Below are 27840 nucleotides of genomic sequence, written 5' to 3' on the forward strand. Positions count from 1 at the left end.
CCTTGCGTGAAACCAATAATCGCGTGGCACGGGGTTGGATATAGATTAGAAGGGTGAGTCGGCATAGCTAATACACGCGTTAATAAGAGCCCCGTGTTCCACGCTCCGCGCTCTGTATATAAGCGGCAGCCATGTAATTTCTAACCGCATTTCCCTGTATTCGCTTCAAATGTACGTACACGTACGAACGAAGGTGGCCTGGAAGTTACGAGCCGGTATACCGTGTGTCCCGATGCAGAAAAGGGTTAACCGATCCGTACACGCGAGTATCCTCCATTCACGGTCCCTTTTCATGTCTTATTAATACATTAATTGCGAGATCGATAGACGTTAAAATTGCAACGGGAACACGCACAATTTCGCCACACGGCACGGACAATGTTGTTCAATATCCACGCGAGCCGCTCGCCTACACGATTTTCTTAAAACATAGTTTCCTCAGGGTCTTACCACATTCTACGTGCATAAATCTGTTACGATCTTCGATTTTCTACGTCGAGTTTACGAAAAACTGAGAGTTTCGATGTGACGTTACGCGCAAACGCCGAATAAAAAGAGCCACTATCAATTCCGTAATGCCACGTATAGAACGCATAAATTCAATATCACCACCGAACGCGCTAAAACGCACGGAACCAAAAACACACCCTTACTTCAAACACTCGCGTCAAGGGCAAACAGCACAAAAACCAGAATATACAAACGGTTTACATTTTCCAGGGATCTCCGGCTCAATTACTCCACGTTTATACCGTATTAATTGCGAGGCCGGTCTCAAGCAATTACCCGCGAACTCCGGATCACGCAAAACAGCGAGCGCACACGGCCGAAGAAAACCCTTCCACCGATATTAATTCCTCAATTACCGAAGAATCGCAGTATACGATCCCCCATCGTCTTTCGCGTGGTTCCCGCTCGCCGGTCCCCTCCCGTCGCGCCACGATCCGAGCCTCGAATTCCCGGTAAGACGAGCGTAACTTCTCCGAAGCTATCCGCGCCGCACGTAAAGGCCGAAAGTATTAAAAGCCGCGCGGCGGAGCCAGGTGCGCGGGATCGTCCGGAGATCTAAGGGTGTCCGGCATAGGACACGGCGCATCCGGTCGCGTTCCGCGAACCGTTCCGCTGCTTAACCGGCACGAGCAGCGTATCACCCGTTACAATTCGACTAGGCGAGTACTTATACGGCCACGGTACAGGCCGGCCGCACACAGCGGCCGTTGCACATTCGCAGAGGAGGCGGGACGGGGTGGCGGCCTGTCCGTAGCCCGCAGCCTGTAGTCACGTAATTAGGTGATTAAAATTAGATCTCGCATCAGCCAGAAACTCAATTAGCAATTAAACGTGGCATTTTCTCTAATTACGATACGTTCTCACTAATTACAGTAGCTAACCTTCCCCGTCTCTCGTTTCCGCGTCTCCCGCGGACCGTTCGCCTCTCTCTCCAACGCTTTCCACGTTTCCCTTCCTCTCCGGCCGTTCAGCCACCCTCACCCTCCTAATTCTCGTCCCTCCGACGTCCCCTCTAACCCTTCACCGGCTACGCAGCTCTCTTTCGATCCCGGCTGCCGCTCTCTTCCTCTTATCCTCCGTCGAACCGTGGCATCGTAGAGCACTCGGGGAAACGAACCGGATCTGACTCGATGCACGCGCGTCGACCTATCGAAAGTATCGATGCCAATTGCCTGCCAGGTCCCCCAGCCCCGCGCGTCGCCGCGTACCCCTCCGTCGATCGTCCGTCGACGCACTCGTTTATCGAATTACGACGGGAGGAACGCACAGCTTCCTCCGTGCGCTTTTCGCGGAACCCTCCCGCCCCCGCCCCCTCTCCCTCGCGGAAGGCTTACCTTCCACTTCGTTTCTGGCGGAGGGATGATTTCGCGGATTGATCGACGACATTGCGGACTCGAGCTGTGCCGGGGGTGGAGAGCGTTGTCGCCTACTTGACGCGTTCTGCTTTTCGTTGTAGCTGTCGCGGGGGATGTTTGCGAGCACGATTGATGGAATCGGGGGTTGGGTCGGGTAATTCGTTCGGTTTTGTCGTGATTATGGTGTGTCTCGAGGGTTCGGGAGCCAGGGAGTTCGCGGGGGAAGAAGGTCGTGGAGATTCTAGGGTGGTTTTTGGTTTGAGGTGCCTTGGAAGTGGGTTCGCTCCCTTTAGGAAAATGTACGGATGTATTGTTGAAGATCGTGCAGTGATTTGTGCTTTTACGGTGAGAAATAAAGTTTGTATGAAATTTTGAAAATTTCAGCATTTTTCGTGATGAATGAGTTTGGGACATTTCTTTTTGAAAATCTGGCGTGCGAGGGGGTTGAATGTTCGTGCATGGATACTAAATATTGTTGTCCTGTTTGTTTGAATAATATATTTGCAATATTTGTAGTTTAGTAATATTTTATATTGCTCACCAGAAGAACATTTGACGTAGTCACTAGAAAACAAAGAAGTATTTTCGAAACTTAATCTTAGGTTGGACAGTAATTTTTTTGTGTGTACTCAAACATAATTAAATAACGAAGATCAGCTCCCTCGCCACTTTCTGCTTGGAACTTGACTAGTATTCTCGTGTCACGCGATTCCCCCCCACTCAAAAGATTAACAACATCTGTTTAAACATTAATACGAAGAAAAGGGAAGCAGTTCATCACTGTAGTGGCAGTAACTAATTAAAAGCCTGGGAGTACCAATTGAATGATGCGTTAATAAATACGTGTCTGGTTTTATAACAGCGAATGGGTGTACCTTGCTCCTTCTACGCGTTTAATTAAGTTAATACATTATATTGCGTTAGGTGCGAGTTTATTCTGGTCAAGATGAAATAAAGATTTTATGATAATCACGGCAATAAATGTATCTCCTTCTTGACGACGTGATAAATGAGAGATTGAATTTATAGAACAGCAATGAATTACCTCGAAGAAATGTTCAACCTCGCCACTGCTTCTTTTAATAAATAATAAAACGCACCGGAGACGATTTCTTTCTTCTAATTGCTGCCTCTGTTGAAGTTTTTGCACGACGATTTGCATATTAACGCGCGAATTTACATAGGCGCTCGCCGACGTAGAAAAATCATCTAATTAATGGAATATGGGTTACGGATTACTGCCGATGATTAATCATCGAAATAACCGAGTTTTAAGTATGCGCGATCCCGGTTGATTTGTGAGATCACTTCCCACGTAACCGTCCGTGGCGTCGTAAACTCTTGCCTCGAAAATTACGGAGATCGTTCCGATCCAGTGATAAACTCGGCCGGATGGATTCGGCCATTAGCATAATACGGCGAATGTCTGTATTACAGTTTTCGGTTGGACTGACCACTACCCGGCGATTAAACAGCGTAATAATTATTATCGCCGAAAGGAGCGGCCAGAGATACCCGATCGCAACACCATTGAAAACCAACAGCGTTAAATGTATGAGCCGGCGGATTTCTAGAAAATTGTAAATCGTCGCCATTACACGCGGCTGCGCGATTTCTCGGAAAAACGCATCCACCGTGAACGTTAAAGTAAACCTACCGTTTCGAAGGTTTATCAATCCGACGTGCATGCGAGACTTAACATCTGCGCGCTGACACGTAGCGAATCGCAAAAAGATATTTACGAGCGGCGAGGACTTTGAGCATTTATGACGTGCGAAAAATTGTAAAATACTAGGAAGTATCTGCGAATGTGTAACGATTTAATAAATCTTTGGTCTCTCGTGAACTTCCGTTTCAATTTTAACCTAGAGTAAACCATTTTTCGTTACCTTAATTTCGGAATCTTACAACTATCATAATATATTATTAAAATAACACTTCAGACATTATCTGTTCCTTTCCCTGCCTACAAAAGAATATATTTTATAGTAAACCCACAAAAGATAGAAACTATAAAATAAAAATAAAAATTCACAGTTACTCAAACTCTGATAATATTAATCCTCATTATCTTCAAAATTCCATTAACACGTCGTCTATCGTCGCTAATCATTAGCAAAAAAGAGATTAAGAACCGATTAATCGTCCTACTGTCCGTAAACTAAGGAATTCCGCGACAGAAGTTGCCGCGGCGGCGGGAGATTTCAACAAGACGCAGACGATGACCGCGTGCGTCTGTCAGGAAAAGTTTCCTACGGGAGACCGCCGGGATCCGGTGAAAATCAGGCGGCGTTCCTGCGGTGTCGACAGATGAAAGCGTTTATTATCAGCCGGGCAACAGAAACGCGATGCTGGCGCACGGTCATGGGTACCGATTATTTTAATCACCGCGGAATTACCGTCGCATTCACCTGTCCCAATGAATAATCATATCGAATTACACACGAACGGCTCTCAATCGTAGATACGATTATACACCGTAGGTACGTTACGTAACACCAGCCGACTTAATTATTGAACGGGAGTCAGGCGCGACTATTGGGTTTGGTAATTTGCCACTTACACGGATTGTCGTATATGCATCGAGAGACAGGGACATGTTATGTACGTGCCCGAGATTGTTATTTCGGATATCTGACGATGAACGCGATTCTGATTCTCGTAAGCACGTGTTGTCGGCGGTGGCTTGAATCATTGGTATTGTCGATTAAATAGATGACGCTGGTTCCGTCAAAACTGAAATCGTTCTCTATCGAAAACGTTGTATATAACATTCTTAAATTATCAAACAAAGATGTTGAACATCTTAAAAGAGATAAGAAGTACTAATTGAGATTCTGAAGTTGCGATTTTTCTAATTGAACGCAATCCTTTGTTATTCGATTTTATTTAACATCGAATTCTTTTAATTTTCTTTGTTGAATATTTTCAAAAATGTTTCGAAGGAAGTTAGATGTTATTAATTGTATAATTATTTTCGTTAACGTACCTGGGACAGGATTACTTCATCCACGACCGATCTCGAAAAATGGCCCCGCGCACAGAGAAATGACGCTGTAACGAAAACACACCAACTGCATTAGATATCGTAAACAGTGGCCACAAAGCGGCATTAACGGCGCGTTAATAAATTACCGTGATCCAATTATTCGTACTAGGAAAGAACCGCTTTGATGGCAGGTTACAAAAGATACTAATGACAATACACCGGCGTGCACGGATCGATGAAGTTATCCTAGCATGACGTGGATCCTGAAAGGCTCGGACTGGTTAGATATATAATTAAAGCAATATTTGGGCTTACGTAATTATGGTTCATTAACGGACCGGGCTCCCCCAAAACACCAGACTCAATAAGATACGCATGCTTGGTTAACATTATGTCACATAGCCGAATTACGTTCCCGGTTCCATTAGCTGAGTTGGAATAAAGTTACCGATCAATAGGCACCGCTGTGCGGGCTGTATGTACAAACTGATCGCGCGAAGGTTCCTCTAAAGCCCCAATATTGACGAATAATAAACTGGGATATTACCCTATTGTACTTGTCGCGCATCCCGGGGAAGCACGGACTCCGGAGCTGGACCATTTTTATGAACATTAAAACGAAATTTATCGGAGGGTCACACGAAATTAGAATTTTCCGAATCAACCTGCGAATATGCGAGTCTTAATGAAATTTGCCTGGTACGTCCATTGTCCGCCATTTTAATTATTTATGGCAGACTAGATTCCATTTTGTATTTTTACCATTTACGATACACGGGAATTTGTGTATTATTTGATGACACCTTTAACCCTTTGCACTCCGAATTTCTCTTGCATTTTTCCCTCGATAACTCTGCATTACGATATTTTATTCGAAATGCATTTTAAAAAATAATTAGTTCGTGTGCAGTGTGAACGATTCCTCTTACTAATAATATTGAAAATAACATAATGTAATCTATTCAGGAGCGCAAAGGGTTAAATTTGTTCTAGTAAAATAAAATAAAGATTTAATTAAGAAAGTCTTATATTATATTTCTTATTCATTTATTATAATATAGGTATGGGTCTATATATCTCATTCAAAGCTAAAAACTAGAAACTAGAAAATCCAGAAGCTAAAAGTAACTGTGAGCTAGAAGTAACTATGTTTCATAAGAGTTACCACAGTTCATCGCAATATCGTGCGACTTCTATTCCACTTATCCTTTTGATAGAACCTTCATTATTCTAACAATTCCAGGGGCAAAAGAAACGAGTGATTTTAATTTGTCCGGCAGTTCTATCGTTAAGGTGACTCAGGCCCGACGAAGTCGAAACATTCTCTCACCGAAAATGTCCCCAAGATTCCGGGGACACCCCGATAGTTCCAGGTATCAACGCGGCCGTCGAATCGGCGCAATAATAAGACCTCATGAATAATAAACCTCTCGACGGGTCACGCTTCCTCGGGCCAGCTCGCGATTATTTTGTAGCCGCGCACAAATTAAACTTCCGGCCATTAGAGGATTGATCCAGCTCGGAATGGAATGTAATATCACGGAAGGTGGCTGGCGTCGTTGAAGGAGAACTGGGAAGACGCCGGTTCGGCTGGGGAGGGTTCGTGGCGTGGCGGTGGCCGCGTGAGCGACGGGGGTGCAGGATCTTAATTATAATTCTTGGCCGCGAAGTTCCGACGAAAGCCTCGTAAATGAGGTCGGCGCCCGTCTGACACAAACGATATCGTGCACGACCGCGAAAAACCTGACACTGGGCTACGATCCTCCGCGCGACGCCGCGGATCGCGTGGAATGTTCGGTCGAGATCGAGGGGAGGAAGAAATTTGTGTACTATTGGCGGAGACGATTCTTTCGCAATTATGCTGAAGAAATGAATTGTAGCTGAAGTATATGTAACAGATCATTCTGAGAAATACGGGTTACAGAAGCATGCTATGAAATTGGTATTTATGGTGTAGAAAGTAGGAAGCAGCTGTGATAGATTCTTGATTAACAAGCATTTTAGTAAGAAAGTAATGAATCTAATCTATAATGATTCCATGGGAACATGATACTTTCTCGAGTATCTTTTATTGATTGCGATCGAAGAATTTCATCGAATATATTAAGAAAACTCACTATTTACTTGTGTCACTTTCTGAAGTTCTACTGACCACCGATCAGGACTTCAAACTTTAAATATTCGAATATCAATTACTTTATTAATAAGAAAACCCGAAACTACGAGCTGATCTCTTGCTATCAAAGTAATTAAATCATGTCTTCGCGACTTAGTCTTACAAATATTAAAACTTTGTCTCTCCGAAATGTCGACATCCGTACATATAAATGAAAGCCAACATAACTTCTTAACACATAATCATAATCTCTACTGTTCACCAATGTAGATGCTTCGGTAAGTCGATGCCAACATTAAATCGACAGAACTGGATACATTTCCGAGCGCAGTTACAATTGCCAATCCGATTCGACTATCTCTACCAGAGTGCGCGAGGAATCAGCCGGGGGATGAAAAGAAAGGGTGCGGGTGTCCCGACCCGACGCCGGATAGTTGTGCTCCGGCGGAGGGACGAAAGGGGACGGAGGAGAGGCACCGCGAGCCACACGGCCACGTAAAGGTATGCGGGCAAACCCCCATTGCTATTCAAAACGTAAAAACCATTTAAAAATGTAATACCCGGCAGCCGGGGGAAAAAGTGCGCGCGTGATCCAACGTGTGACTTTGTAAGTAAAATATACTGCCCGGCCAGGGAAGCCTCGGTCAAATAATCGTGATTTATCGGTGTAAGGAATTTTCGTCGGGTGAAAAAAATGTTTTTTTCGAACCACCCCCTGCCCCGACCGCTCTATCCGCTCCCCCATTGACGGTTTTCGAATTCGAGGGAGGGTAATGAGACCATCGACCGATCGAGGACACCGGTTCCGGGATTTGCTCCTCTAACTGGTGAATCTTACCCATGTGGCTGTCGCAGCAGTAACTGGGGTGAGTTCCGTGATTTTCACTTCTGCCGATCTTTCATTTGTCTCAACGTTAATCTGTTTAATTGTATTTTGATGTCTATATTACAGCACGTTGTATTTCAGGTATTAATTGTGTGAATATCAATGATTGCATAATTGATTCAGTAATTCTGTCTTAATTGATGGTTGTGTCGAATTTATGATTATTTTAAATTATTCATAGTGTAATCGTCTGAATGTTGGATACTAATTCTGTAATTTTTGTTTCTGTGCCCTCATTTCAACACGCAGGCGAAATTTCAGCTGCTAAAAACGCGAGCACCCGTGATTATATTGATACGTTTTCAAACATCAATCAAACCGAAATTTCTAATTTACGAAAGAGAATAAGGAATTCGATTTTGTAATTTTACTTTCGATTTGCGTTATACATATCTAAAACGTTACATTAACGTAGGATTAGCAATTAAACGGTAGACTAAAAATCCTGAACTATCGAGGGGCCGACGCGCAGTGTTAAGAAACTGTTAGATCGTTGAAGATGATGAATTGTTACGAATTTCTTTTGTTTATGGATATTCGTATTTCTTATAATAATAGTCTTCAGTAATATACGAATTTAATAGAGGTGATACAGCGGTAAAGAAGAAGGAGCAAGGTAAAATAAAATCGAATCGTGGACATTTTTCGCGACACGCCTAGCCGCGCGAGCTCGTTCAAAAATCGTTAACCGATTTAGGCCGCGGCGAAGATTGAGAGACCGGCGGAAGGGTCGGTGTGTACCGGTCGAATTAAAATCATAAGCGACCGCAACCGCATATTGACCTCATAAACGTTTTCTCTCGTGTAAAAAACGTGATGTCCTGGAAAAGAGTTACTCTTTCTCTCCACCGCGGCACGAAACACGGCGGAGCCGCAAGTGGAAGTGCGGTATAACGTTAATTGAATATATCGGATTCCTCGAGAATATCGTGGTTGCGGCGATAGGAAATGGATGGAGAAATAATTGTCGGGAACGCGGGGAACGTGTCGCACCGGTAAAGCTTCGTTTTTACTGCAATTATATTTGTTGAATTTGATACGAATTCGATCGAAACCGGTAATCAATTTCCCGGAAGTGTCTCGGCGCCGTTCTTGCGCACCGCGGATGAACCCTTTCATCAAACAATTTTATATGTAACCGCTAATCCCGGAATCGAGCGTCCTTTGTCAAAATTATTCGGGGACGTTAACGAAATCTGAAATAATCTTCCAATTCATTCTCCCCCGTCGAATCCGCAGCGAAAAGATTGTTCCACTTTTAAAAGGGTACATCAATTCCCTGAAGTTTTATTGCGCCGACATTTATATCGGAACGGGGAAATAAAAAAGATATATTTTTTCATCTAAATTTTCGAATTCCTTGCATCGGGAAAATATTTTATTGATAGCGCAACGGACCTACGGAAATGATTTATAAGAACGAAGTCGCTGCGACTATTTCCATTGTGTTTTTCGCTGAACCAAAGGGAACGTTCCGTTGGAAATCTCTCGCATTTCGCTGTAATAACGGAATCCAGAAATTTGATTGCAATTAAAAAGGTGCTTGAACGTTCGTATTATTTTATCGTTCACGATCGAAGATTTACCGCGAACCGACGCGACTTCTGCTGCTCAACGATCTTAGTAATTCCATTTCCGTTGTACTCGAAATCCAAAAGAACATTTTTCGCAACTGTAGCATAATTTGTTTCGGCGCCCGCTTAAGGACGTTTTAATCGCCGTGATTACCGGCAGCTGCTTTAAATGCGTCTCATTATGAATTTAAGGAAGCCTGCGGTGAATTACGAGGCCCATAACTTTCCAGATTATTTCGCTGGCTGTGATACTGTAGTTCATCAATTCTCATTTTAATGCTCTTTCCCTACCGAGCAAACCATTCTAACGAGTTGATGACGTGTTTTCGGCGTGGGGATTGGTTTTTCTTTTCTATAATTTCATATCGTATAATCTCATTCGTTTCGCTCTTTTTAATTTAGTCGCGTTCAAATTTTATTTAAAATACTTTTGAATTTAAGAACAGCATAATAAAACTATCATTAGAGTACTATCGTTTCTGTATTTTCTAAACAATATTTTAAATATTATTGAATAAAACAGAGAGAATAAGTAAAAGAGGAATGATCTAAAGAATGTAGCGGGGTATTGCAATCTATAAAAATTATTTCGAGAACGCAGAGATTCTGGAAAACCTTTCGTTTCTAATTTATTCAATCATGTTTCCATGGTTCACGCTGAAATGTCACATTATTCCCATTGCACTTTGCACATTCCCTTCCTCCCTACCTTCATTCTTGCTGTTAATCTCTCTGCTTTTCAATAATCTCACTGTCACTCATTGCTCCTCGTTGGGCGTGCGACGGCTCCGTCGACGGCTCGCGAGGTGGGGGGCAATTCGTCTAATTGGCCCACCTGCCGAACCGCTGGACGACGCCGTCGAACACCCAACGAGAAGCAATGAGTGACAGTGTGATTATTGAAAAGCAGGCAGATTAACAGCAAGAACAGTGCGAGGCTGAAGGACAGAGTATTCGTGTCTGCGGGGAATAGCGAAAAAATTACACGATTTTAATGTAACGTGGAACTGCACAAAGTAATGAAAAATGATCTGTTTCATCCACCGTGGTCTCTTCGACATAAAACTCTAATTACTACAATTTTATGGGTAATACAGTCATCATTCTTCTAAATTCCAAATCATTTAACAAAACTGTATTCATAAACTTAATAATCTTCAGCGATGTTCCAACATGACAATGTTCATAAAAGCAGCGATACTCAGAGATTCGAATTTCCCAAGTAATTTCAAGAACACCAACGCGATGACATAAATCCTAACTTTCCTATAGACTGCCATATACTTCAATTCAAAGAAAATCTCAAGAACAATATACAAATCGCAAATTCTATGGAAAATCATTGTTCCTTCCAATCGTACGACAACGAGGGTCAGTTCCCAGGGCCACGAAAGCAGCATCCAAGTGCGAAACCGCGGGCTCGATTCGCCGAATCGCAAATATTGCCGGCGATCGATCGATCGTCCCCGTTCAATCGTCGCGAATATTTTTCTTCGATTAAAATCTGGAAAGGTTTTTAATCGCGCGGGGGTGGCGGAACACCGGTCGAAAAACAACGAGCGCGGCAGAAGCTGCTAACGAACAATATTTAATTTATTCGAGCGGCGCTCGCAGCTTCAAACTGCCAGGGAAACTGCGATTCCGATGAAAAAGAAGACGAAACAAGATTCGCGGATAAAACACACGGCAGGAGATGTGCGGGTGGTGTGAGAGGGGGGGTAAATATTAATCGCGACGAACGGCGAGAACTTCCGGCGGCGATCTACATACGGAATCTTGTTACCGGGCGCCCGATCGATAAGGATCCCCGAGACCGTATAAAATTTTTACAACCTACCCGGCGCCGATATCGTCGCTGATCGGCCGACCTTTCGGCCGGCCGTGCCCGAGACTCCTCGCGCGTATTATACGGACGTTTTGCACGGAACTACGGTATAATTTTCGGAGGGGCGATTCGCGCGCGTCGAAAGTTATTCGTTTGATTCGTTACCGGGCGGAACGGGCGCGCGTATACACGAGCCCCGGCATCGTGCTCGCTGAAATGCAAAACGTTTTCGTATCACTACGCCCGGAGTCGAGATACATTTTTTTCAAAGCAAGTCCCGCACACCGTATCGGGCCGCCCGCTGATGCTGTACGGGGTGCAACGGAGGGAGAGAGGGACAGGTCGAAAGGGAAGGGTGCTAGGGGGTAGCGGTAGCAGCGGCGGCGGCGGCGGTGGCGGCGGTGGTGGTGGTGTTGAGCCGTAGTAGAGAGAGCCCCCATATGAAACCGTTATCTGCACCGATTCAGCAATATTTTTACATTTACCGGGGCCCCCCTTCCTTCCTCCCCCTACAACCACCCCCTGGCTGCTCCTCGCGTTCGACCGCCGCTGCCCCCTTTTCACGCTCATACCCCTTAATCTGAAACTCGCGACCTAACGAATGTGTACGAGTTCCGGCTTACACGGTCGCGAGTCCCGTTACCCCGAAAATTCTTCGATTTCACGGGCGATCGCGAGTTCGATGATTCTGCTCCCTTCTTTCCGTTCGTTGGTTTTTAGTGTAGAGTGCTACCATTCCTCGATCCATGTCCCAGTCGCAGTCGGATTCTATAATAATCCTTTCGCGATAGAACCGGTGCCCCGGGATCATCCGAATAATGTCACCGGATATATTTATAGCTCGTTCATTCGGGCCCACCGCCACTCCCATGTCCGCCCCTCCGCCCGGCCGCTACCGGTCAGAGAAAAAAACGCGTTATTTTCGAGATCCGTAGTAAATAAAATTGCAGATTAATTCTGGGTAAAATACTACGATTCGAGGAACGCTCGGGCGTCGCGTTGTTATCGTTGGGATACACCGGGCGGGGGGGTGCGGGGGGGCGGTGGGTCGGACGGTCGGTCGGTGGTGGAGGGGCGGGAGGGGGCGGGGTGCGGCGGAAAAAAACGAGAAGAAGAGGGTGGGAAAACAGAAACGATTGTGTCTGTGTGCGTTTGTGTGCGCGATCGTCGATGGACGGGCAAAAAAAAAGGAGAAAAAAAAGGAGGCTGCAACACACGTATATACGGGGTAACGGGGGGGAAAAAAAGGAGGGGACGTGTACACGCTCGCGGCGGAAAAATGACGAGACGGCGCGGCGAGGCGAGGCGCGGCGGGGCCGGGCGACGGTGCCGGTGACGGGAAGGAAGTCATCGAATCGGACTTATCAAATGGAACCGATCGACGACGGAGACCGAGCGACTCGCTGGATCACCGAGACTCGCGGGTTTCACGTAACGAGCACGGTTCAGCTGTTGAATCGAGGGTTCACGCGCAGTTGAACCGCCGAGTGGCCATGAGTCACCTTAGGAGCACGACAGTGGTGCTTCGAAAGGGGTGAAAGCGCGACGGGCCTGCGTAGAAATAGAAAAAGAAGAGAGAGATTGAAAGAGAGAGGAAAAGAGAGGGTGAGAGAGTGAGAGAAAGAGAGAGAGAGAGTGTGACGGATGATGGAAGGAAAGAGAAAAGGGGGAACGAAGAAGAAGAAAAAAAGAGGGACAAGTTGCTCGGAATTGAAGATCCGAGGCGAGGATCGTCGAGGGAGTCGTTCCCGGTGTCAATTGTTCCGATTGGATTTTATTTCACGAATGCGTTGACTTTTACAATGCGTGTAATCGTTCGAGTGCCGAGGCCGGGCCACTCGAATAGCTCGCGCCGCGTATTCTCTTCCACGCGCTCGATACTTTCAGCAAATATTTAGACGGCCCCGGGATTTTTGCGATACCCTCGTTATGTTAATTTCTCGGCCGCGCGGCGGCTGGAACGAGGTGGCTCATTGATTATCGAGGGAACGAACGGAAGAGAGAGCGGCGAGGGTGAGAGCCGCTGCGCGACTACGCAACGCAACCGAGAGAGCCGGACCCCTCCGTATAATTCCACCCTTACAATTATCCCCGGCATTAAAAACACGATGTTAATTTCTCTCCGCGCGCGCTGAAACCCCGGGAACCCCCTTCGATTCAATCGATTTGTAATTCTGCGCCTAAGCGTTGCCATCTTGCGCGAAACTCACCATGATGAATTCGTAATATTCAACCCCCGGCACGGTGGAATTGTAAACTGCGGCGCGGGGCTGATGTTGTACTTCAGGCAGCGTTCGCAAATATATTTCTGGCATTTAAGGAATGTTAGTATTGTTTGGTTTTTGATAGTGCTGGTTTTCAGGAAAATATGCTTTGATATTTTGCGCGGGAGTTCACCGCTGGCAAGTGTTTGGGATTTTTATGTTTCTATTGCTTTTGAAGCCGGTCGGACTATATTGTAATTAATGTTTCATCGGGTGCTGTATTTTTTTATTCGATCGGAAGGGTACACATAATGTGATTAATTAAATCTCTCTGTTAAATATTCCGGAATATATCGGATCGGTTTCAAATTAATTTGGAAAGGTAGAATTGTATTAACTGTTTGATTTGGGGTCAAGCGGATCGACGTTATAATTAGTAAAGTCGGCGCGCATGATATTGTTAGAAAGATTGTTTGCATAACCACGGTAGATTCACCGCTAAACCGAGCGAAAGGCGGAAATCCCAAAATGTCCTAAAAAGTCAAACGTTTTCAGGTTTACATCAACCAGGAACTTTATGAATATTGAAATCCCTCTAAAATCAAACAGTGGCTGGATTATAAGAACCAGGAACTTTATGAATATTGATTTCATAATCAACGGGTTACATACAGTGGATCATCTGTATCAAATCTGATCCACCTCTAAATTGGAGATATCAGAAGTTCGAAAATATCCTTCTATGTAATATCAAACATTGAATTTGAGAGGGGTACATAAGGACCGGGAATTTTATGAATATCGAAATCTCTATGAATACATGACGAACTCGGCCGGTGTTGATTTTATCGAGCCACATAAGAACTCGGTAAAGATCTATTTATAACCGAGAACTCGTTCCACAGTCAATGCATTAAATATCCACAGACCAAGTCGCTTAAATATCTACACTAAAAATAAACATATCAAAAAATCGAAAACCCTCCAACCCCTTCAAAAAACACCCCCTCTTATTCACGATCCTTAACACTAGAACTACCAAGCAGTCAAGTTGATTCTACAATATTTTTCTATAGAAACCCCAGGAGTGCATCTATCGAGACTTCGATCACTCAAAACTTAGTTCGCGTATTCCTAAAACAATTTCTTCTGAAATTTCTTAGAAAAGAATCTGTTTTCTCAATAATTGTAAAAGAAGAATTTCGAAATTGGTCATTTTGACCCATCCGTTAGTTTTAGTGTAAAACCCAGCAAAAATACAATCAAAACACACATACAATTACACAAAACTTACAAAATCCCTATAAAATCAAAGGAATCCAAGTACCAATTCCAAACAAAATCTCCCAAGGTTTAAACCGAGAACATCCCCGGAAAAAAAGCAGTCCCCAGAAAAACGAAATTACTCGACGACCAGCAGGAACAAGTAATCGTGGAACATTCACACGATCATGACCCGCGGAGCTTTTTAACCACCGCGTATTCACATGGAGCCGGTATCCACGAAATCGCCGGTCCTATTTTAAATCACAGCACGCCACGCGCTGTGGGGTGTAGTCGGAAGACACAAGGCGCAAAAGGAGGCGCGGGGACGGAAGAGGGGTCGGTGTTCACCCCATAAAACAATGCTCCCACATCTGTCAGCCTCTTCTAGTTCCTCTCCCCTGGTAGCCGCCCCTTCAAGTCCCTAATTATACCGCCCGCCCCCCATCCTCCTCGCTACCCCTCGCCCGACGTTCCGCCGCCCCTCGGCGGCCGACCCGCCATCCTGTGCGTCTGCATTATGCGTCTGGACCACTTGGGCACGCACGGGGGCGAAAGGGGAGAGAAATGCCCTTGTGAAACGAGAGCGAACGACGGTCAAGACGGCGAATCTAAACTTTTCCTCCATGACGTTTGCCGCGACCCCGTCAGACACCGGGCGACCCGCCGCGCCGCGACGCGACGCGACGCGACGCAGAAAAAGGGGGACGCCGGCGTAAAGACGCCCTCGAGACGGCCGCCAGTGGGGGGAGCAAACGTCCGAAATTTCAGACAATAGAGAAAACGAGTCTGCTCGTCCCGCGTTGATGCCTGTTGTGAGTTTCATTATTGTTTTCCCTCCTCCTTCTTTGCTCGATTTTTTCTTCCATCCCCCGTGCCGCCTTTCCCTCTTGCTCGCCCTCCCGGCGCGTTTCGACCGCGTACACTCCTACGTTCCGCGTGTCCCTGAAATTGACTGTAATTCGATTGTCACCGGGAACAGATGTTTCGATGATTAAAATATCGAAGCGGAATTGCCGGCGCGAGCCAGAGGTGAGCGGAAAAATGAATTGGGAAATGGGGGGTACGAGGTTTTCGACTCTGGAGCTTTCTGGGTTTGTACGGTCGCTCGGTGTTGGTGATGTGAGTTCTTGTTTGATTTTACTTAGGGTAACGATACTTTCTGTAAAATGAGAAGTCAGGTAAGGAGAAATATATTTAGAAAATCAATGCTACAAAGCAAATAGCTACAAAAGATATTTCAGAAATAAATTCCCAAGGACTTTCAATCAAAGAAACCTTTACAATTCTCTTCCACGATTAAGGTACTAGTAAATCTCCGTTTTACTTCGCTAATGCAATCAGCCTACTTGTTCAATGGCGCAAAATGTTGGAAAAAGAAGACGCAACATTGTACAGCCGCGCAGATGATCCGTACCGATGGATTTTTCAGTTTACGCGCCGGATGAGTCACGTCTTTGAATTTTAATTTCTCTCAAAAAATCTGAGTAATCACGGGAGAGGCCGGCGAACATGTGCAGTCACACCTCTCATTAGGTTTTTGACAGCCCTTCATACGAGGATCAACCCACCCTGTGCATCCACCCGAGTTCCCAACCACCTCCCCCCTCCCCTCGCCGCGCCGTCCCTGCACGCTTCTTTGTTCTTTGTCTCACTGAATGCTAGCAACCCCTCTGGCAGCGCGCGGCTTAAATCAGTCGAACGTCGAATATGAGCACGAAATTCACGAGTCGAGCGGCAATTAAAATATTCTTTACGGTCGGCGGCCGTGTGCTAGCCATCGTTTATTCCCACAACGATAACGAACGATCAATAACGAAATTCTAGAATTGTGCTCTCCGGCCGCCGATTATGGACAGAAACAAAAAGGAACGGGAAAAGAAAGGAGATGCCAAAGAACGTTCCACAGCTGCGCCCGCGGATGCCCTTTGCGCGCAATCGATAGTCGAAAACTGGCCCACCGCTGCTTCATTATTGCCCGAGCACCTCGGGAACAATCATTTCGACTGGCAGATGCGCGCGTATCGCGATAATAACTTGATTAGGAGCGCGAGGTAATGGGAACTCGTGGATGCTATTTGCAGGGAGGTGCACGTGTTTGTTTGTTGTCTGTTTCAAGTGTTTCAAGCAAAAAGAACCTTGCAAAAATGATGGTTGATTAATTTCGGTTAGCAAATGTAGGAATCGAGGGAATTTTTATGGAAATATTGAGGTTTTTAGAATATTTCATAAAAAATCAAGTTAATCTAGTGTTCTTAAGTTACTGTAGAATCGAAGAGAACGTTTAAAGAAACGGAGATGCGATTAAGTCGAATGAAATTGTAGGCTTTTAACGTCATTGAAGGAGAAATTGTTAATATCGAGGAATAAAAGGTAATCACCTCTTAACGGTTAGAAGACTTACATAGTAGAAGAATAATAAAATACGCAGCGAAGTTAGAACAATCGAGATTAAAAGGAAGGCAAAACTTTCGATGAATCAGCGACGATAGTGATTTAATTATACTCGATTCCTCAAGCACTCGAGTGCCACGAGGAAGAACGATATCGGCGAACGTACACGCATTACCCCGATTTCCATGAATTACCGATAATGATCAATGTTTCGTTATTTTCAATTGCGTGGCGCAGCCCAAAGGCAGCGATTTCAGCGCACCAGATCTGTACATATTATCACGGCCGATTCGAATTATCGATAACCATCGGTATCGTCTGACCCGACGTTTATATAAATGATTGAAGCGCACAGGTCCCAGTAACTCAAGAAGACGGGGCCGCGATCCTCTCGATAATTTCGAATCGTTTATATTCCGATCGTTTTGATTTACCGCCGAATCTGAGGTAACCGTTCATCTACCAGGTGCAATTAGCTATCATCGTTTCCCATCGACTATTAACGAGCGACGAGGCGGACGGGCGGGGAGGGGGGACCAGGTCCTAGAGCTCATGGCGTATCATCTGTTCGCTGGTATAATGCAGGTACTCGTCACCGGGGTACGCTTACTTAAATGGATCAACATGCAGGTACCAGAAAAATCTCTCTGTGGAAACACTTGGTGCCCGTATGGCTTGGTCCGGCGTTCAATGGCTGCTGGGACATGTTGCAGGATGTTGATACCTCGAAGGCTGTTATTATTGTCACACCTACCGGCGCCATTATGCAGATAAGGGATCTAGTACGTTTCTCAAAAATGTGGTCAGTAATGCTGCCATTCTCGGAGAATGCTGAATCGTTGCTCCGGGCTGCGAGGGCAATAATTACGGTTAATTATGCGTGTCCTGCGTCCCACGGTTGTCGGAGTGGATTCAATTCGATCAAATTATCGATAATAGAAACGACGGGGCATTCATCTCCGAGTGATAAAGGCCAAATCGGGTAGGTAACCTTTTATTTCGAGTGAAACCTTCGGGTTCCTTCGAATTAGCATTCGACGTCGCGGTCTAAGTAATTTTACCGGGACGAGCGAAGTACAAATAGATTGCGTTCCAAGGAGATGCGGGTTATAATAATTGATAGAAGCAAGGGATTATTTTTGAAGACAGTTATCAGATCTCTCCGCGGAGTAAAGCAATTCAAGTTCCGACGTAAATCATTCCTCCTACTCATTACTTGAATGAAACCTCTTTTCAATCTTCATTCCGCCCGCAACAAATATGAACATAATATATAGTAATTCGATTAACGAGCGGGCCGCAAGCTTCTCCAGACACACGTCATTTAATACTTTCAATTTAATGTTGCGGAAATAAATGCCGTTAACTAAAATGGGGCGAAGCGACCCGCAAGAATATTCGTGAAACAGATTAAACGTATTTAAAAGGGGGAGCGGTTGGGACGACCGTAAAGCGAGGTAATGCTACGTGTCAACTTCAGAGTTATAGATTTAAGAACGGCTATTCTCCTCGGCCGCAAGGAAAAAATGGTGATTTGATAATTGAGAGTTTCATTCTCGAAAGGAAAAGTTCCCGGCGTTCTGTTATCAATTTGATTAAGGTCTATACCGCTTCGGAAAGAAGTTGGTACTTGGAATTTCCCATAATCACAGGCATAATAGTTTAGTGTACGACAGTTCAATTGGAATTGAAATTGACCACTTTTGTTCAGCTTGTGGTAGTTTCGAGAGTTCAAAATGGACCACGAACGCTTCGCATGAATCACTATAAGAAAGATAATAAGCGGAAATATAATAACTGTAAAGAATCGACGTACATACTTGTTCAGTCAGAGCATAATAACAATGAGAATCTTCAAAATAATAAAATAATCTTTTACTATAATATACACGATACAACCTAACAAATGAAAGTTTAATATCACGTATATTAACCTTAAATAACCGAACTTAAATCAGCGTTAATCTGTAACTAAACATTCGACTAGACTACGAATTAAGGACACGCATATTTTTATATTTCATCCATGTATTTCAAACCGAATAGCACAACTTATTAGATTTTAATTAAAAAAATATAAAACCGTACATTAACTTCTGTAGTCTTGGTAGACGTTAAAAACGTGCTCCCGCATTCGCAACTGTTTAAACGAATGTTCAGTTAAGCGCGTCGGAGTTAATTAATTTCTCTGAATTTAAAAAATCTGTTTAACTCGTCAATTTCTCTGAATGCGCAGTGTAACCGCAACTTTAACCGGAAAGTCGACAGGTCGCGAAAGTGGAAACAGAATGTTCGTGATCGACTGAAAGCAACCGTGGCGATGGAAAAAGGGCAAGGAATCGGGTGGAAGAGACGGACAGAGAGGAAAGGTGAGAGCGAGGGAGAGCGAAGTGCCGCGCGGCGAGAAGCGAGTGCGTAGCTTAATTTCCTGCTAAATTACTACTTTAATAGGAAAGATGAACGCCGTTGATGAGGAGGGTGAGCCGGAATATAAATAGGGGGTACACGCCGTCCTTCTCTATCTAGCCACCCTCTCTCCGCTCCTCGACATCCCTTGTCAGCCTATCCCTGCCCCTTCTCTCTCCCTCTCTCTCCCTCTTTCTCTCTCTTTAGCAACCCCTTAACACGAGGCATCATCGTCGCTCGGTTAACAGCGTGACAGGAGGCAGGAGGATGATGATTCACGGTCGTGACGATTTCACAAAGAGTTTTTCCCTCGGAAAGCTGGCCAATTTCACTCGTGACTTTAGCGTGGAGACGTCGTCACAGCGACTCTGAAACCGGGAAAATTAAGGGCACTCGTGTGCAGAAGTGCGCTTTCGGGAATGGCTCACTTTTGTTCGTTGGGAAGAATCTCGTATCGATTAATTTACCGGTTATGGGAGAGTTTCTTTAGATTGGTATGATTGAAATACTAATGTATTTAATATTCATGCAGGCTTTTCTTTCGGTTCGTTGGGATTGAATTTTGGGGACGGCGACTAAAGATAGAAAGATACGTTGTTTGTGACACTAGGAATATTTGGTGTTAAACTTATTTCAATATTCGGTTACTTGTGCTTTACCTTCAACAACTTTCGAGATACTTTCATTGACAAATTCTGGTTACCCAGTTGATCTTGACGAACACTAGATTCTAGAACCTTCTATTCCAGAAACCTCTGATACACTTCACAAATTTCAATTTTCCGATGCTCTAGTTCACATATCCCAATTTCCTGTATATCCTACATTACAAGTCCCATTTATTCAAGAATTCTACTCGAGAAATCCTCATTGCACGTCCCACTCTACAAGTAGTTGCCAAAATCACAGCTCAATCAATACAACATCCAATCTCTTGAAAACCAAATGAAAACCCCGAACACAAAACGCTTCCTCAAGCCAGGTAGCGCTCCTATGACGGCCGGCATTTAAGGACACGCGTCTCCCGTCGAAAAGGAGCCGGCTGCAGCCCAATACACCCGCTTCTCCCTTTGTTCTCCGCGGCGCGATTCCGAATTTGCACAGCGCCGCCCCCGCAATCTCGAAAGTTCGGGATCCTTTTACCCTGCCCACCCCTTTCGTTTCAGCTCGTCCTAGACCAGCCGGTCGCGTCCGTTTCGCCCTTCAGGGTCGAGCTCTTTGCAAATAATGTATAGGAATTGCGAGGCTCATCTACATAAGTAATACCGCGTTAAGGAAAGCACCAAAGGCGTCTCGAAGATGGTAGGTGGATGGGCGGCCTGAAACGAACGAAGAAGAGGAGGAAGAAAGTGCCGGATAGAGCGGGATCGCGGGAGCTACGGGGAGGAACAGGGGGCGGGGGGGCGGCAGGAGGGGCGGAGGTCGGACGGCGTTGGAAATGGGGGAGGGCAAAGGGTTCCTCGCGCATTAATTGTGCCGAGGAGAGATAAGGAACACAATGTTTGTTAACTTCCACGAGATGTATAAGACGACTAAAGCGATCCGCTTTGTGGCGGCTCGTTTTCCTCTGTTGAAATGCGCGGCGAGGGGCACGGGGTAGGACGACGCCGGGCGAGGGGAGGGGGGGAGAAGGCAGATGCGAGAGGGGAACAAAGAAGAGATTAACGGACGATCGATAATTATTATGCGAATTTCTTGCTGTCCGTGGCCCCTCTTGCCTCCTCATTTATCGCCATATCGAATTTTAATTGCGAGTCCCGGTTGCTTGGATATTAATCGCGGCGAGTCCTCCTGCGTCTTCTTCTTGCCTTCAGGACGAGCGTCTTGGGGACACTGCGAGCTGACTTAAGTGGACCGTGGATGAATCGCAGCGATAATGGTAACGGGTTTCTTTAATTTGTTCTTGATTACAGCCCCGTTCGAGGTAATGAATGGGGGGACATTTTTTAGGGTTGCTTGAAGAGAATTAAATACTTTCTGGAGTTGATCATTTGTTTGGTTCGCTGAAGAGGGTGATTAGTAATATGTTTGAGAATGTTTTGTTAAAATATTCTTTTCGCAGAGCGAACATATCGCGCGTGAAACGTGCAAAATTAGGTAATGTTCTGTTCTCTATGGAATTAGATCAAGATCAAATATAAGAATCTATGTTTCCTGCTTTCCGCTGAATAAATTTCGGAGTCAGGAAGATATAGCGGTTTACTTCTCGGAACACTTAACGCGAATATTTGTTGCACAACATATTTCGAGAAGAATGATTCTGATCAGGCGTCGGTGGAAACTTGACCGCGAGAAGAATACAACCAAAGACGTGACATTTTTATCGTGCCGTATATCGAAATGTAAATTTAGTTTGCTGCGCGATGCCCAGGGGCGGTATATTTGGTTTACGACCGATTTTAGTAGTGATATTCTTGCACTTAATGTCGCAGCGTGCAGTCGGTCCTTCTCTGAATATCTCACGTGCGCCCGCTGACGATTTTGAATACACATAGAGAGCGTGCAGTTCGAACGGCGTTTAAGAATCAACATGGTCGACAGGAAATAACCCGCGACGCTCTTTTAAAACGTCTTTCGCTTGGCTTATTGCGGACGTGTATACTAAATTTTCTATATTGTAGCTTCCGCTTCGTACCGGAATGCAAAACAAATAGAATTGTCGAAAGAGTCGTGTAGAGTTTATACTTTATCGGCCATATTTTGCACCGATTCTGCGGCCCCGCGTAATTTACGAGCGAGCCTTGAAATAATAAGTAAGAATCACGTTTTTGGACAACGGTATGACTGGCCGGAGTATCAACGTGGATACATTTGCGAAATAAAAGTAGTTTAACAGTGTTCCCCGTGTTGTAAGTTCACTTTATCTCATGTTGAATGATTTTAAAAGGCCCCTCGTGAAATTTACTGCGAATTGTTATGTGTAATTCATTTGCCACATTGTAGGAAACATTACTGTACAGAAATCGTTTGGAAATTATCTTATACGACTATAACTTGAATAGTTAATTTAATAGACTCCGTGATATCATATTCCTAAATTACAACCTACGAACAATGTAAAAAGAACAAGTGACATGATTTTGTTTCACTGTAACACATTAATTATATATAACAAAGGAAGGTTCAAAAGGGTTGTACGATACTTTAATAAGAGAGCTGCAATTTCATTAAAAAATACTTTAGCTTACCGTTTGAAATCGACTGAGCGTTTTGTTACAGAAATAAGAAAGCAGGATTAAGAAAACAAGTGTGGCTGGAACGTCGAGATTTAACCGGGAGCACTACTCTCCTTAATTCACTCAGTTCACATAGCTAAGCACCAAGATATTTAATTTCTCGAAGGAAAACTTTACGCCGGCTTTCCGGCACTCGTTTTTCAACCGTAGTAAATGACCCGTGGTGTTTAGCCTCTTCTTTTATTCCCGAGATCTCCGTTGCAGTTTATGCAAACACCTTTTATCTGCCGATTATTTCCCGTTCGTGGGATCGCGTCGGCGAAAAAGACAGCGCCCGAAGGAGTACGATAATATTTACCATTCCTGATTCTTGGAAATCACGAACGTAACGAACCAGCGTGGCATAATGGCAGCCACGGGATAAAGTATACTTTAATCAGCCTCAAACTTCCTTCGAACCTTTCATGAATATTTCACAGCAGAAAGGATAACAGTTACAAGCATTACAATCGAATCATTCCTGCTAACCATTTCTTCGTAATAATAATTCCATACAATATTCAAAGGTCCATTTAAGAAAGTCACCATCACTTATAACCTCTAAGCGAAAATTTATAGATCAAAGAAGTATCTCATATTCCTCAAAAATAAGGCTTTAACACTAAAACTACCAGATAGATCAAAACGACCGATTCCTTCTTTTAATTAAAAAAAAGATAACAGATGTTTCTCGAAGAAATCACGAAAGAAGTTCCTTTAGCAAACTGAATGGTAAATGAATTAAAGTCTCAATAGACACCCTCTTGGAGTTTCTATAAAGAAATTTCAAAAAGTTAATTTAACGGTAGATTTAGTGTTGAACGAACAAGCTATTCCCTTTGAATTCATTTCTATATAAAATAACTTCTTGATTACCTGTACCATCCACCATAACACACCCTGTATATTAAATTATCCTTCATCCTCAGATTAATAAGAACCCGACGGTGGACGAAGATTTGTTTGCAGAGGGAAACCGAAAGCTCGGAATGGTCATTTTATCCAAGACGCGTCGTTGCGGATTAAATGGGCCGTGCTACACGCTCGGCCGTGTTTCCATTAAGGCCTCCCGCGCGATTACGACCTATCCAGTCCGTACATCGCGGCCTCGCAATAAGAAGGCATCCCGTCCGGTTCGCAGGACGCGCGACGAACGGATTCGCCACGCACCACGAGCGGACACTGGCCAGGTAGTAATGAGAAGAACATTGGAATCTTATCGACGACACCCACGGGATCGAATATCGGCTGCGCCGGCCAATTATCGAGGTGTATTGGCGACAAGGTGCCAATCAAATGGGGATTGTCCTTGGTGGGATGTACCGGGTGTCTTGTAATGCGGTATTATACACAGCTGCAACGTTTGATACCTTCAATTATTGTTGGTTCGATCGGCGATAACGTAATCCCGTTCCTGTGACCTACATTTCTTCGCGGTTCGAAGAATGCGCAGTGGTTGTTGGTTGACGCGACTTTCGGACCGTCTTGCGACTAATAACGAGGAAGGTGTGTGGTACGAGAATCGATAATTTTGAATTTATAGTAGAACTGTGATTGCTCAATGAGGTTGACAGTTCTTTATGTATATTTAGAAAGTTCAGTCGGGTTTTCATTTTATTCCAAGATTGATAGAATCTTCGTTGCTCTGTCTACATATTTATTATATTGTAATGTTCGTAAGTGTGAGTTTTGTTAAAGGATTAATTGCGAGCAGAGAGGATTATATTTTGGGAAAAGAGAATTGTTTAAGTATATTATAGATTAAGAATATAGTTTTAAAGTGTAGAAAAATATTCTTAGGAAATGTATTGAAACAACAGAAACACTGTTTTGTGCAATTTATCTGGAGATTTGGCATTAAAATAATTATTTAAAACATGTCTGAGCACATTAGGAATCTCAGGTGGAGTATATTCCCGGTAAAATGTTCAATCAATCTTCGCACGGGACAACGTTCAAGAAGATTTATACACGGCGCATTAGCGCGGCCATTTTTTTCTTCAGTTGTAAAAATTGTCGGGCCATTACTAATTGTCCGGCGTAATTATTTCATGCCGGTAACTGGTACCGCCGAGAGGAAGATTCGTCGTAAAAACCTTCGTGCATCATTCATTCAAATTTACTTTGCAACGCGGCTAAATAATAAATAATGCACTTTGTCACGCTGCCTCGTAACTTCCTCCATTTTTAAAGTCGCGCTTCATAACTATTGGATGCCTAGTGGACCGTTGATACTCCTTTTTTGCCGCTGCTCGTTTACGCGGGACAACTACCCGTACAATCCAGATTCGGGATTTCTTTTTATTCCCGACGATCCGCGGGACGTAAAAAACATTCTGTCTACAACTTGAAAATTCGATTTTTCTCGTCCCATGCATCGGGCAACACCGTGGCTAATTAATAAGGGGTATAAGTTCTCATTCATTCACGATTTCGGCAAGCGGACCCCTCGGGAAATATTAATTTCGTCCACTGCAAGATCCGTTATAGTAAAAGATAAAGCATAAACTACATTAATATTCGTTAATACGAATCATTCGGAGAATTTTATATATTTGCAGCTGCTATAAACAAAGAATATAAAGATCTAAAAACTATTCCAACTGTGAAAATATTTTTTCCATTGTCTTGAAGATTAACCTACTCCTGGAAGCAGTGAAGTTAACACAAACCCACTAATCATTCCAAACGATCAACAACTATTGATGTCATCCATTCTTCACAATATTTCTACCAAAATCCGAAAACCCTTAAGACCATCCAACAACACGATAAACAACCGGCATCAACATAATCAAATCTCCCGAAGCCTGCACGCCTCAATCCAACGATTACAAATCCAACCTCTTTCATCGCGATCCGTACACGAAAACCGTATCACCTGCTCTCTCCAAAAACAAAACTCCCGAGCCCGTGCCAGGGAAAAGCTTTCCGCTTTAATATGAAAAACTGGGGTAGGAGGCGGGCCGCGGGTCGCACCGCGAGGAAGACGCAGAGCCGCGTAAGGACCGCGTCGATCGGCCGGAAGTTGTTCGTCACGTCGGTTCTTATTGAAACATTCACAAAAGGGCGATCGTAGCTTTATCTGCAGTTTGATTGTAGATTATTGATGTTCCTCCCCGTGTTCGTTCATCCAGGCAAGCGAGGGCCGTCGCCCGTAAAAAAAAGCCCCGAAAAATCGACGGCAAAGGGTGGACCACCCGCGCCACCCCCGAGCTGACCCCCTTCCACCGGCATCAACGGTTCCCTCCGCCCTGGCCAGTCGAATGCATGTCTCTCCCTGCACTCTCTCTCGTTGCACGTAAAAAAAATATCTACGTCCTCCCGGTACGGCAGCTCGAATCTCTCTCTCTCCCCCTCCCGCGGACCCTCCGCCGTCCCGTCTCGCTCTCTCTCCGGCCCTCTGATACTCACGAACGATCGCGCTCGCGCACTCGCGATCACGCCGGCTTTTTTTTCACGCGTGTGCGTCGAACGTGTGTCCTCATGGTACAACCGTTGACCAGAGAAAGAAGAGGAGAGTCAGCAGCGATGGTGAACGCGATCGCGCGCGCGCTCGTTCGGCGTGACCATCGTGCATGGACGTCCGATGTAGGTGGACGTAGACGCGTAGACACGTACGCGGAGAGCTAGACAGTGGCTGGCACGTAGCTACGGCATTCCCCCTCCCCTCGCCTCGGCCGGCCCCGTCAACCCCTCCGCGTTGTTTTCGCGTATGTAATCTCGATTCACAATGATTTCACATACTTTTGCCATTAGAGCCGATTCACAAGTGAGCAAACAATGCGTCCCATTCTTCCGATCGCTACAAAAGGGTTTTTGGCACACTTTCGCGCGCGCTCGAGCATACGCGTTCACGAGAGCCCCGCGGACGGTACGCGGGGAACGAGGAGGGGCCGGAGAGGATGAAGAGGCGCGATGGAGGAGCACGAAGGACGGAGAGAGGGTGGAGCGTAACGCGGGGCCCGGAAGCTGACAGAGAGACCGGAGGAGAGAAGGCTCGCGATCGAGAGAGCGCGGGCTCGCCGGTAGACGGAGAAGGCCGACGGGGAAAAAAAAGAGAAGGGGTGGTTACCCACCCGTCTGAATTGCATCGCCGATGCACCGGCGCATCGGATTTCCATGCGACTCTTCCCGACAATCGCGGTCCTCTCCTCGCTTCGCCGGACGAAAGCCTCTGCCTTGCCGCCACCCCGTTACGAGGAAAGTTTGGCACGGCTCGGCCCCGGAGCTTATCTTGTCACGGGGCGATTAGCGAACACCGGATACCGAATGGGTTATACGCGCGCGCGCGCTGCGAGACTCGGAACGGTTTTTTTCGAGCGTTGGTAAGGTGGACAACGGGCAATATTCGAGTCAACGATTATTTTTCGTTTTCTTCCTTTTCCTTTTCTTTCTCCTCCCCCGTTTTGTTGTTCAATTTTCGCCTTTCCGTTTCTTGTTTGTCCCCGCGTGTACACTGCCACCGGTGTCACCGATCCACCCCCGACCCCTTTCCGCGTCACGGTAACACGTCGGTAAGCTGTGCAAGGGTGGACAATATTCGAGTCAACGATTATTTCCTTCGTTCCCTTTTGCTCTGTTTTTTTTTCGTGTTACCTTTTTTGTTTCTTGATTCTTCGCGCGTGCACGCTTCTGCCTTCGTCACTGTACCCCCGTTACGGTAACACGTTTCGAAGGTGCGCGACGAGGGTGGATGATGTTCGATTCGACGATTATTCCTCCTCGTTTTCTTTCGTTGTTTTTCGTTCCTTTTTCCGTTTTATTGTTTAATTTTCGCCTTTCGGTCTCCCGTTTCCTTCCGTGTGTACTGTTCTACCGGTGTCACAGGCGCACCCCCCGCCCCCCGCATCCCTAGTCACCGCCGTGTCACGGTAACACGATTGCCGTGGATAGAATCGCGATGCTGATGGGAATAAACGATTTCGAAACAATATTTGTTGTCTTTCCAGACAGCAAATACAGTGGCAACGATGACGAGGGGGAGAGAAGGGGGCTGAGGGGGGAGGGGGGGTTGGAGGAGGACGCGAACGCCGGCCGCGCTGTTACATAGAAATCAAAATGTAGAAACACGCGTGCACCACTTGAATATCAACTGAATTG

The sequence above is a fragment of the Nomia melanderi genome, chromosome 1, assembly GCF_051020985.1.
Source record: "Nomia melanderi isolate GNS246 chromosome 1, iyNomMela1, whole genome shotgun sequence".
Taxonomy (NCBI): domain Eukaryota; kingdom Metazoa; phylum Arthropoda; class Insecta; order Hymenoptera; family Halictidae; genus Nomia; species Nomia melanderi.